A 13,054-nucleotide genomic window follows, 5' to 3' on the forward strand; every position below is an offset into this window, starting at 1 on the left:
AATGAGTATAGCAATAGTTGAACGTGAAAGTTTTAGTTGCTCTACTGTTTGTAATCCCAAGGATGCCTGTGCTTATGGAATTCTCTAGGCAAGAATACTGGAGTGCATTGACATTCCCTTCTCCAGGGCATCTTGTCAACTCAGGGACAGATCTTTACAACCTGATTCACGAGGGAAGTCCATAAAATCAGTTCAGTGAAGTAGCTCAGTCATGTCCGACTCTTTGCGACCCCATGGACTGTAGCCTACCAGGCTCCTCTGTCCATGGGATTCTCCAAGCAAGAATACTGGAGTGGGTTGCCATTTTCTTCTCTAGGGATATTCCCAACCCAGGGATCGAACCTGGGTCTCCCACATTGCAGGCAGACAGTTTATCCTCTGAGCCACCACGGAAGCCCAATATAACTAATAGAAGTCAAAATTATCAATCCCATTGCATTCTGCCATGCTAACATTTTCTCATTTTTTACTTATGTCTGTGCATGCTAAGTTGCTTCAATCATGTTCAACTCTGTGACCTTATGGACTGCAGCCTGCCAGCCTCCTCTACTCTTCAGGCAAGTAATAGAGGGAGTGTGTTGCCATGCCCTCCTCCAGGGGGCCTTCCTGATCCAAGGATCGAACTCACTTTTGTTACCTCTCCTGCATTGGCAGGTGGGTTCTTTACCACTAGCACTAGCTGGGAAGCACCATTTCTATGCATACAACCCCCAAAATAACAAACGTGAGATTTTTAAATGTTTGCTTTATAATTTTATATATAATGAGTCTGCAAAGGAAATAAAACTATATATTGCGTTACAAGAAATAGACTTTGTGGAAGTGAAGTCTAGAAGCTCAGTTGCTGTTTGTGTAAAGAGCTTCTGGGTGACATAAGAGCATTGGACTAAATGATTTCTGTGTTTCCTTCCAGCTCTTGGGGTCTCTGATTATTATTAGGCATTTTGTTCATGTTTCTTTTTGGAGACTAGGGACACCATTTTCAGTTGGTGTGGTCTGTCTGTTTTCTCAGTTCAATTTATTCACCTTGTAAAAAGACACCATAACCGTACTGCCTTCACACCAGGAGTTTCTGTGAAAACACAGCACGTGGGAGTACTTTATGGACTAGAAACATTTTGCAAATCATGATGGTAGTTCTACATTCCATGCCATAAACTGGTACCAGAAAGCCAAATTTAGGGGTGAAAGTGTGTGGCCTTTACAGTCTAACTCAGACTGTCTTTATCGCCCCAATGCCACTGAGTCTGGTACCTAACTTTGAAAACAGGGATTCAGGTATCTACTTTATGAGATTATTGTGAGATAAAAGATGTACAGCTCTCATCACAAGAGCATGCACGTGATAAGCACTTAGTAAATGCCAGTGATGATTTTTGAGTACCCCTAGCTCTGTTGGGCATGCTTCTGGGCAGTGATCATGAAACAAAATTTAAGAGATAATAAATTTTAAAAAATTAATTGTAAGAATTTATTAGAGTGGCTATTTGCCAGAGATTGTTCAGTATCCCAAAAGGGGTTATTGTTGTTGTTCAGTTCCTAACTTGTGTCTGATTCTTTGCGACCTCATGGACTGCAGCACACCAGGCTCCCCTGTCCTCCACTCTCTGGGAGTTTTCTCAAATTCATGTCTATTGAGTCAGGGATACTGTCTAAACATCTCATCCTCTGCTGCCCTCTTCTCCTTTTGCCTTCAGTCTTTCCCAGCATCAGGATCTTTTCCAATGAGTCAGCTCTTCACATCAGGTGGTCAAGGCAGAAGTAAATAAAAGTTCTTTCTTTCTTCCTCTTTTCAAATGGGAAAGAACAGTATATAGAGGTCTTTGATCACCATTCTCAAGATACAGATACATTCTTTTAGGAGAGATGAAGATTGTATACTATTAACAGCCCATCAGACTTTTTTCCCTCACACTGTGCTTCCAAATACTAGCATTCCACAGGTGTTAAACAGGCGTCATGTGAGAAACGATCCTTTGATTTAATAAGTGAGAGGATGCTAAGTTAGACAAGGTTAAAAACATTTCTTTTCTGTACGTTTTTTCAGATATGTTAATTAAATGATGTGCATTATAAATTCTTGGAAAGGGAAAACAGTATACAGTGGTTTTAAACTACTTTTGGTTAAAATTATGTCATTAATTTGACTACTTATCACTGTTTCATTCATTGCCTGACATCTATTAACAGTATATACTCAGTCACTCTTATTTGAATGAATAAGTAAGACCCAGGCAGGATGAAGGGTAGAAAAGGCACTCAGACTAGCACTTGTTAAAAAGTGTCTTATTTTTGCAGCTCACAACACCTGAACAAGAAAATAGGCATATCTTCTGGGGAATTCCCAGGTGGCACTAGTGGTAAAGAGCCCACGTGATGATGCAGGAGACACAAGAGACATGTGTTCAATCCCTGAGTCAGGAAGATTCCTAGGAGGTGGGCATGGCAACCACACTCCAGGATTCTTGCTTGGGAAACCCCAAGGACAGATGAGTCTGGTGGGCTACAGTTCCTAGGGTCACAAAGAGCTGGACAGGACTGAAGTGACTTAGCACGCACGCAAGGTTAAAAACAAAAACACATCTTGACTAGAATATTAGTTTTAGTTGAGAATGGCGGTTTCGGGTGAGTAGATTTTCTATGATCTAGTTGACTTGCTACCCTTTAATAGCAAGAGCATCATGGATTGAGGGGAGGGAGTTCTTGGTTTCAGCTACAATTGCTTTATTTATGATAAATTATCACCCTTATCTTAGGACAAGTATACAAACATTATTAGTGATTAATGAAATAACCTACACAGCCCTTTAAATTATCCAGGCATCAGATACGATTCTGTGATCCTCTAATGCAGGAAATTGGAAGAAGTAGGCTACACTCAAGCTGAAGCAATCTTTCTTTCTGTTTGTTGTACATTTAATGGCCTTTAATTTCATCTGAAGTCATCCTGTTCCCATGATCTGGAAAACATCTGCATGGGGCACGCAGAAGGCTTTTCACGACATCTTCTGGACTCTTGAACAGAGTGCTGAGCGCCCTCTGAGAGTCCTTCATTCACGCTGCAGCGGACCCATCACTCTTGGCAGCGTTTCTTCTCCCCCTCCACACCGGGCAATTGCTTACACAGCATCAAGCCACTCTCGCCTTTACACCTTCTAATGTTTCCCTTTTGCCCTCAAATAAAGTTCAGACTTGCTTGCATGGCTTATGAGGCACTTCATAGTTATCTCCTAGACCCATCTCCCTACCTCACTTACTATGCCCCAGCTATACTGGATGTCTTTCAATGTCCCGAGTAAATGGATTTTTATCTCATCTCTGTATATCTGTCAGTGCTGTTCCCTCTGCCCAGAGCGGTCTGTTTCCCACACCCTGCTTCCTCCTCCTCTTTCAGGTCTCTTTCGATTGAGCCTCCAACAGAGACTCCACGTTGACTTCCTTCTAATTGGTAAGGAGCCCCTTCTATGAGTTTCAAAAGCATTCTGTTCTTCCTCCTAGAATCCATTTACCACACTGCATTCCAAACTGCAAGTGTACTTATATGTTCCTCTCATTAGATTTGCCTATTTTTTTTTACCTTTTTATCCATAGTCAATACCTGCTGCAGAGCAGTTTAATGTTTTGTTAAAAATATTTGTTGAAAGAAGGAATAAAAAATAATGTAGACATCATGTATCCTTTTAATAAATAATGGAGTACAGTGCCTATCTGTGTACTGGTTAAAATTTGGTAAACGTGGTGGGCAAAGTCCACAAATAAATATGTAACATAGAAAAAGCTCTTGGTGAATGCTTATAATAATAACAAATGTTCTGCAGAGGGAAATAGTGGTTGAGATGAGGATATGGTGTAGAATATCGAGCTATGCAACATCAACCTGGAAAAACAGCAAAATGTATTTTCAGAAAACAGGTACATTAAAAAAAAAGGCAAATTTCAAATCAAGAGAAGCCTTGAATTTGTTCAGAAGAACAAAGGGAATATAGTATTGAAGACGAATAAATAGTTTATGGTGTTTATTGATATAGGTTAATTGTAAGATATTAATATTATCATGCTATCTGATTACCAAAATACTATCCCTCTTCATCTTGGACACATGGTTAGACATTTTCCAGCCTCCCTTATTTTTAGGGATAACTGTACTGCTCCATGTTGCTCATGGACTAGGGGTAAACATGTCTCTTTCTGCTCCCGCAGGCTGAATGCACACTAGCATAAGAGGGTCATGGAGCCACGGCAAACAGCGAGCTGGGCTTCTAAATCCCTGGGGGGTTAAAATCTGCCTCTTGACCAAGAACACACACTTCAGGCTGATATGTGAACAAGAAATATTTTCTACATTCTAAATTTTAGAACAGTATGGTACAAATATTATTATAAACTTCAGGGTTTTTTTATTTTCAACTGCATACATTTTATATTTTCTTATTCAGACATCACAAAGACTTTACTTTTATTAAAGAAGTTAAGGTTACCAGGCTTTCTCTGCATATACAATTGACAGTACTTTTATTTTGTTTATATTTCTTAGGGGCTATACATTATCCAGAAGGAAAGAGAAGAAATAAACAACACTTAGAATATATAGATGTATTCATAGATAAATGTATACACACAGATGTAGTATAGATATCAATAGAGACTTTCAAGTAAATGTTAAAACTACATAATGATTTTAATATCCATTCAAGTAGTACCGAGATCTTACCATAAAGAAGTATATTGGAGACTTTAGCTGTCACACTTGGTAATCTACTTGGAATGTTCACCATCCTGAATTGATAATCCTAGACTGATCATTTCACCTAAGCCTGCAGAACCTTCCCTCCCTCCAACAGCTTTGCTAAACTCATCCAACTCTGAAGAATATAGCACTCATTATTTAAATCATTCCCCAGTGTACTAATAAAGTACATGATTTTATATGAGTATATGGCAGTGGGAACTTAAGTACTAACTGCTGTCCACTTTCACATTCTATATCATTTTAACACATAGAGGTGTTTAATTGGATTTGAAAGGATGATTTTTTCTCTATTAGGTTAAAGCACTTACATCTACTTGGCGTGCTTTGGAGGTGGGGGATTAGGAGTCCTGTAGAGATTAATTGCCATTGGAGCCTAGACTAATCCCTTGAAAAATCTAAACAGTACCAAGAAAAAAGGGAGAACTATAAAGTCCAAGCAGTTGAGTCTGGGCTGGAAAACTCAATTCTGCTAGTTTTTTTAAGATTAGGGAAAAAACAAACAAACAAACAAACAAACAAACAAAACAGAGAAACTGGAGAATATACATATAAAAAATAGGAATGGCTAATACTTAGCGAAAATATTCACACTTGAATTTGAACATCATATCAACTAGGCCAAAGCCGAGCTAGGGAAGACAAGCAAATCAGTGAAGAGGTCACATACTAAAAAAAAAAAAAAAAAAACTAAGTAAATAAATTAAAAATGTGATTTTTGTTCATTTGGATTTGTGACTATTCCATTCCCAAATCCTGACATAATGTTTACCATAGAAATGTCATTCAGGGATTTCCCTGGTGGTCCAGTGAGTAAGACTCCATGCATCCGATGCAGGGGGCCAGGGTTCGAGTCCTGGTCAGGGAATTTATATCCCACATGCCACAACTTCTTAAAGGCCCACGTGCCACAAGTAAAACCTGGTATAGCCAACTACATTTTTTAAAAATCAGAAAAAAAATAAAGAAATATAGTACAGCATCTGGTTGTAGTAGCATAGGTCAATGCAGAGTTCAGAACAGAACTGAACTAATGGTCTTATTGTTTGCTTGTTATATTTTAGAATATGCCTCACATGTTCAAATCGTTCTTGTTACTTAAAGAGCAGCTGAAATTCACTGTCTTTATGATTAGCAAGGTCGTGAAAATTATATAAAGCATACTACTACTACTATTACTAAGTCACTTCAGTCATGTCTGACTCTGTGCGACCCCACAGACAGCAGCCCACCAAGCTCCCCCGTCCCTGGGATTCTCCAGGCAAGAACACTGGAGTGGGTTGCCATTATATATATAAAAATTATATAAAGCATCCAAGGAGAGGGAGATTTTTTCCTAAATTCAAGCTACAGAAACTGATTAGAAATATAATCCCATCTATGTCCATACACAAAAATTTAATCAGAATAACACCCTAGCATCAGGGGTATAATTTTTTCACTTATTCAACTTAAAGATATGAGGGGCATAATTCTCCTAATAAGATAACAGTATATATCAACAAAATACAAAAGGCCCACTTTATTGCTGTGCAATTACGATAAACTCACTTTTTATTAATCTCCCACCTGAGGCACAGCAATAATTACTGATGTTATAGTACCCTCTCATTTAATAATTGAGGCAGCTGTCATACATATAAAGATGCCAGGAAAGATGCAAACATTCTTGTAACCTTGCTTATTAGCTTTGACAAGTATTCTTTTGCTGTAAGATTGCCACCATCACATTAGATATGATTAGATGAAAAAATAATTTCCATTTGAATGGTACGATCTATGTTCTTTCTTTATTAAAAGCACACAGAAAACTCAAAATGTACAATTGTGTTTGAATAGTTATTCATGGAATACAAGGCAGAGTTTACTTAAAAAAAAAAAAAAAAAAACTCAGTCCCTATTTTTACATCTCAATGTGCTGAAATGTACTGGGATTGAACATCTGTTAGAAGAGTTAGATAGGGACCTTGCAGCATTCTTCTCTCTTCTAAACTAGCTCACTGGCACTTAAAACAGAACTAAATAAGCTGGCTTGATTTGCTTTTGTCCCAGGAGGAGGATAAATTCTGATTACCCCTTTGAGAATGAGGCAAATTTGATCTGTCTGCAGCTAGGAAGTGAAGGCTACACACCATTCAGAAATTGTAATTCAGGTTCATGCTGCAAATACAGAAGAAGATGCGAAATAGAAATCTAAAAGCTTACTCACTGAATCTGAGGGACATTCATTTGGAAACAATAGCTAGAAACAGGAAGAGAGATAATATATTTCCATATTTGCACAAATGAGCTTTCAAAGTAGGTGCAGAAATGAAATGAATGATGTAAAAGAAAATTGCAGACAGCTATGACATGGGGATGAAATGAGTAGGGACCTTAGCAGGTAAATAAGAATAAGATGTCCTACTCTGGGCAAAGATATTAACATGTGCCTGTTGTCTACATCACAATCAAATGAATGGAATACATAGAACCTTTGACCTCTAAACTCTAAACTCAGTGAGGATTATTCCTGAATTCAGCATGTCAAAGCACTAGGAGAAAATAAAATGTAGTAGAATAAAGCCACCTCTTACAAATGCAAAATCTCAATTCTATGTTAGGCTTTTTCTTAAACTAACTTTTAGGTAAAAACTATCTGCTTCAAAAAGAAGACAAAATAAGATTAGAAATTTGAAATCCAAAGGCCATAGAACCTGCAACAGGCCAGTGGAAATCTCAAGTTTAGTCTTCTTGACATCTTTGCAAACGATAAGTGCTTCAGTTCAGTTCGGTCGCTCAGTCTTGTCCGACTCTTGAGACCCCATGAACCGCAGCATGCCAGGCCTCCCTGTCCATCACCAACTGCTGGAATCTACCCAAATCCATGTCCATTGAGTCGGTGATGCCATCCAACCATCTCATCCTTTGTTGTCCCCTTCTCCTCCTGCCCTCAATCCCTCCCAGCATCAGGGTCTTTTCCAATGAGTCAGCTCTTCGCATCAGGTGGCCAAAGTATTGGAGTTTCAGCTTCAGCATCAGTCCCAGGACTGATCTCCTTTAGGATGTTCTGGTTGGATTTCCTTGCAGTCCAAGGGACTTGCAAGAGCCTTTTCCAACACCACAGTTCAAAAGCACCAATTCTTTGGTGCTCAGCTTTCTTTATAGTCCAACTCTCACATCCATACATGACCACTGGAAAAACCACAGCCTTGACTAGACGGACCTTTGTTGGCAAAGTAATGTCTCTGCTTACTTTCTACCAATTTTGTAGTATATTTGTCTTATGATAGACTCCTATATCTATTTAATATTTTTATATTATTCTTATGCTAATGTTCCTTGTACATGGTTTTCTTCTCAGAATTTTGCTTATTTTATTTAAGTAATATCAATAAAAGTTGTGCTAATGAATGGTTTTATGGCAATAACATTTTTCTCAGGCTCAACTTTAAAACATGGGTTGCTCTTTGTGCCAAGTCACTTCAGTCATGACTGATTCTTTGCAACCCCATGGACTACAGCCCACCAGGCTCCTCTGTCCATGGGATTTTCCAGGCAATAATACTGGAGTGGGTTGCCATGCCCTCCTCCTGGGGGTCTTCACCACCCAGGGATCGAACACATCTCATGTCTCCAGCATTTGACAGGCGGGTTTTTTACCACTAGTGCCACCTGAGAAGCCTTAAGTTGCTCTTTAGTTGAATATTATAGTGAATTCTTTTGTAGCAAAAGTTGCCTCAAGTTTATCTTGTATGTAAGTTCAGATTTGTATATTCTAGGTTTGTTTAAAAATATTTCTATTGTGGTTGTAGACTTTGTATTGGTAGAGATCCAGGTCTTATAATTATCTCTGTATAGGATAGACCAAAGCCTTGTGTCTTGAAGGCTGGCCACAAAGCAACAGTCACAGCATTCCCTGGAAGCTGTTAGAAATTCAGAATCACAGGTCACACTCCAGGCCTAATAAATGAAAACCTATATTTTGATAAGATCCTCTATTGATCATATGCTCATTTGCTTTTGAGAAGCACTGTACCAGTCTGAAGAATTCTCTGTGTAACTTATTTAAAGATACATATGGTGCTAGGATGGCAGTGATTTTGATGGCATAGTGATGCAAAGATGGTGGCTCCTGGTGGTAATGTGATCACAGCAGTGGTTTTGGTGGCAGCAATGGAGTTGATGGAGGTGGTATCAACTTCCTTCCCTGGTCCCTCTGTGTAAAAGAAAGACCACTTCTATCACTTCGACATGAAAAGATCGTTAGAGAAATAATTAATGAAAATGAGAAAATTGTATTTACCAGAGACCTTATGGGGGGAATTTTATGCCTTTGTGGAGAAAATACTGATAAATTACTTGAAAGAGAGAAAAGGTTCCCAATGTTTATGCCAGAGAAGGAATAGAAAGGGTAGCTCTTGGTAACAGAGAATCTGAGGGCCAGAACTGAACCTGACACAGTATAGTAAGCTCTTCCCTTTTACCTTTAATAAATCTCCCAAATAAGACTCAGTTGCTTCCCTGAAGAAATGCTGAACATATTTGATTACTGTAGTCCTCAAGTGTGGATCCATTGCTAGGTTTCCCACTTTCCTGTAAGAGTTATTAACTTGTGTGATATGTCTTTATGATCCATCTCAGCCCAAATTACCATGAATATTTGGACTTGAAAACTTTTCAAGAGTTTTCTTCCTCTATCGTGTTTCTTCCTCTATAAAGGAACATAATACAGGAACACTGAACGCTTTGAAAGGGAGGGTGAAAGTAAGACCCTGGCTTTTGGATAACTTTTCATAAGCAATCAGCTCATCCCCTTTATCTTTTTAGGTCTGCGGCATTTCTAGGATGGCTTACTAACTCAATTGGATTAAGGTCGGGGGACCTGTAAAGAAAACGCAATCTGCACTTATTTCTGTGTTATCATCTCCCTCTGCCACACATACCATTGTTACTGTAAAAATGATGTGCTGGGAAGCAACTTCCATCAAAAGCTGTGTCGTGCGCTGTGAAGAGCTCTGAACGTGGCCCTCACCCCAAGCCCACCCCCAGTTGGAACGCCTTCCTTGGCTATCAACGCGAAGCTGTGATGTGTTTAGGAGGTCAGTGGGAGAGCCTAAAGCAGCATATTAAAATTGTAATTGCAGCTATTCTGTCCAGGAAGTTTCCCCGTTTGTCATTTATGAAGGATATGATAACAGATGTCCACAGGCCTTCTGCAACTCAGGTCTTCTTAAAACTCTGTGTGGACTATCACGTTTAGAAGGCAAAAGTTGCTGCAGCATCACCTCTTTAAGAGTAAAAAGAGAAAATCAGATTAAAATAAAATTGTCTTTATTTCAAAATTAAAAACAAATACAAACACCTGAAAAGGTGGGAGAATGCTATGTTTATCCTAGAAAGCCATAACTCATACCATCTTTAGGGGAAAATATTTCAGGGGGGGTTAATGTTCACAGTGCCTGTCTAAGGCAGGAAATTGAACTAAGTCTCTAGAGTCCCACTGTCAATCCATCAGGATAAATAAGAGGCTGCAATCCAGCATGTTCCAGATGAGAAGCAGGCCCGAGGCAGCTTCTGCCATATTTCATTAGCAAGCTTTCTGATCACTGGGTTATACCTAAGGAAAAACATGTATGTCACATAATGCAATGAAGACCAAAACAGGTGGTCAGAAAGAGAAAAGAATGCTCAGTCACAGTCTTCTGACTTCCGTAATTATGTGAAAAGATAAAATTAGAATAAAATATAGTCTATAATGAGTTAATATATTAACAAAATGTTTGACATTTTGTTTTCCAGTGTCAATGGATTAGAACATTTTAGTTAGAAATTTTTTTTTTCATTTCATAATCATTCATAATGTACCCTGTAAAATATATGTACTTACATTAAATACTTAGGGGGAGGCAGCAATAAAGGATCATAATCTTTGAGTCTTTCCAGTAGCAGAAGGGATTTGCTGTATAAAGTCTCCACTGAGATATCCACGCATTTGGCTCTAATCCCATGAAGCTCCCAGGTCCCTGCAGAAAACTCTTAAATAGATATTTTACTTGGCTATAATAGGTAAATCTTTGGTATCCTACTCATTTTTTTAAGTCCAAGTTTTATATGTGTGTGTTCAATATGGACAATATTTGCAAACATACTATTACAGTTATAGTATTACTGTATGTAGACTTATTGTGAGAAATAAATTAGCGGTGCTATTTGAAAAATCACATTTTAAGCTGCAAAATGTTGTTTAGTTTTATAAAACAAGTACAAAACCACACTGGATATTTCAGAGGAAGCCACATTCCAGTGAAAAAGCAGAGCAATAAATGGAGACCAGTTGTGTTCACATATATGGGGCAACCAACAGAATGCTAGAAGAACATTTAGAAATGTACATTGGGGACATATTACTAAGCCACAAATGCAAATGTCTGATGGTTTCTGAATTGTGTTAAAAGGAAATAAGCTAGTGATCACTGGCAAAATAGAGCTTATTAAAATAACTTTCAAGGGGCTACAAACTGACTTAGGAAAAAACACCCAGAAGTAGAAACGAAACAGTAAGTGGAACAGATATTGTAAAGAAGGCAGCCTCAGTGCAGTAAAGATCAAAAAGGGTAAATGGGATTTTTGTCTAAACAAGGGTACCTAAAACACAAAAGAAAGCTAAAAAGAAAAGATACAGATGAGATTTTCATTTCTAACCTCAAATTTTCCTGAGTATATTTCTAATGATTTTATTTTTTCTATTGATAAGAATTCCCAGTGACTGCCTGACACAGAAGTTCTAAGATATACACACACACGTAAGGCAATTAAATTTTAACAACTGGAAAAATTGTGCTGAAAGGACTGTTAATAATATAATAAAATACTTGAGTTTTTCTCATCCTCTGTGTGGTCCTCTGAACTGAAAATATTTGATGTGTTCTAAAAGACCACCCAGAGTTTCAATTCTTGCTTTTCTGACTGCTTCCTTAATACTGTTTACTTTTTCTTCAGTTTTTCCTGCTGTATTTGAATTTGGAATCCTTATATGTCTAAACATCACCATAAATTGGGACTCATTGAATAAAACGGCAGAGGTGTATATAAAAAAGCCAATTCTACAGGAGCCAAATTTTAATACAGTGCATAATTGAATGTAACAATAATCTATAAAGTATCATCTACAAATACGTTGTGTACCATTTATTGTACATCTTGATAATAACTTCTAAGTTTTTTAAAGTAATCATAGCAACCGATGTTAAAATCAACTCAGCCACAAATGATAAAGGACTCCACTGATCATTCTAGAGGTAAATTAATTAAGGATAACATACTCCCTTGGGGCTTCCCTGGTGGCTCACTGGTAAAGAGTTCGCCTGTGAATTCAGGAGATGTGGATGTGATCCCTGGTCAACAAGATACCCTGAAGAAGGAAATGGTAACCCACTCCAGTATTCTTGCCTGGGAAATCCCATGGACAGAAGAACCTGGCAGGCCACAGTCAATGGAGTCACAAAAGAGTCCAACATGACTTAGTGGCAAAACAACAACAGAACATACTTTATCTCCCTAAAGACAAAATAGAAATATTCACAACTACCTATCATAACTGGCAAAATCTTCAAGATATTTTCTAGACTGACTACTATCCAAAACCTAGTCAGTTGTTTAGCAACAAGAACATCACTAAGGTACAATATTTTCTTAATATAAAAGTGCCAATTAGTCCAATTCTGTTGTGTTATAGGTGCTTTAAGACTCCAGTATAAAGAATCTGAATTTGTCTCAATTTATCAAACAAATCAGCAAATGAAACCTTTGCAGTAGCTAAGGATTATGTTTGTGTCCTTACTTATAAATTCCCACTTCTGTGATACAGAAAATTGTTTCTATAACTCATTGAAATAGAGTTTAGTAATACATACTTGTCAGGACTACTGTAAATCTAGATAGAACCAACCAGCAATTTTCTTCTATTTTCAATTCTTTTGTTAAATATCTGATTTTTGAAGCTGAAGCCAGTAGCTTTAGAGAAAAAACAACTTTTAAAGACAAGTTTTAGACTCAGCTAATTTATATGCTTCTACTAATTTCCATGTGATAACAAATATATGATTTCAATTTTAATAAGAGATTTGAGAGTCTGGAAATTTTGTTTCTTCTGTATTTAAGTGTTATTCTGAGTTCTTTTCAGCATAGAGTTAAGCATTTCATAAGTACCAAATGTTGCTCTTGAGCACCCTAATTAACACATGCAAATTCCAATTGAGAAAACTTCATATTTTTATGAACTGAAATGCCTTTTTTTTTTTTTTTTAATTAAGAGAGAATGAAATC

The sequence above is a fragment of the Bos indicus genome, chromosome 10 (genome assembly GCF_029378745.1).
Source record: "Bos indicus isolate NIAB-ARS_2022 breed Sahiwal x Tharparkar chromosome 10, NIAB-ARS_B.indTharparkar_mat_pri_1.0, whole genome shotgun sequence".
Lineage (NCBI taxonomy): Eukaryota > Metazoa > Chordata > Mammalia > Artiodactyla > Bovidae > Bos > Bos indicus.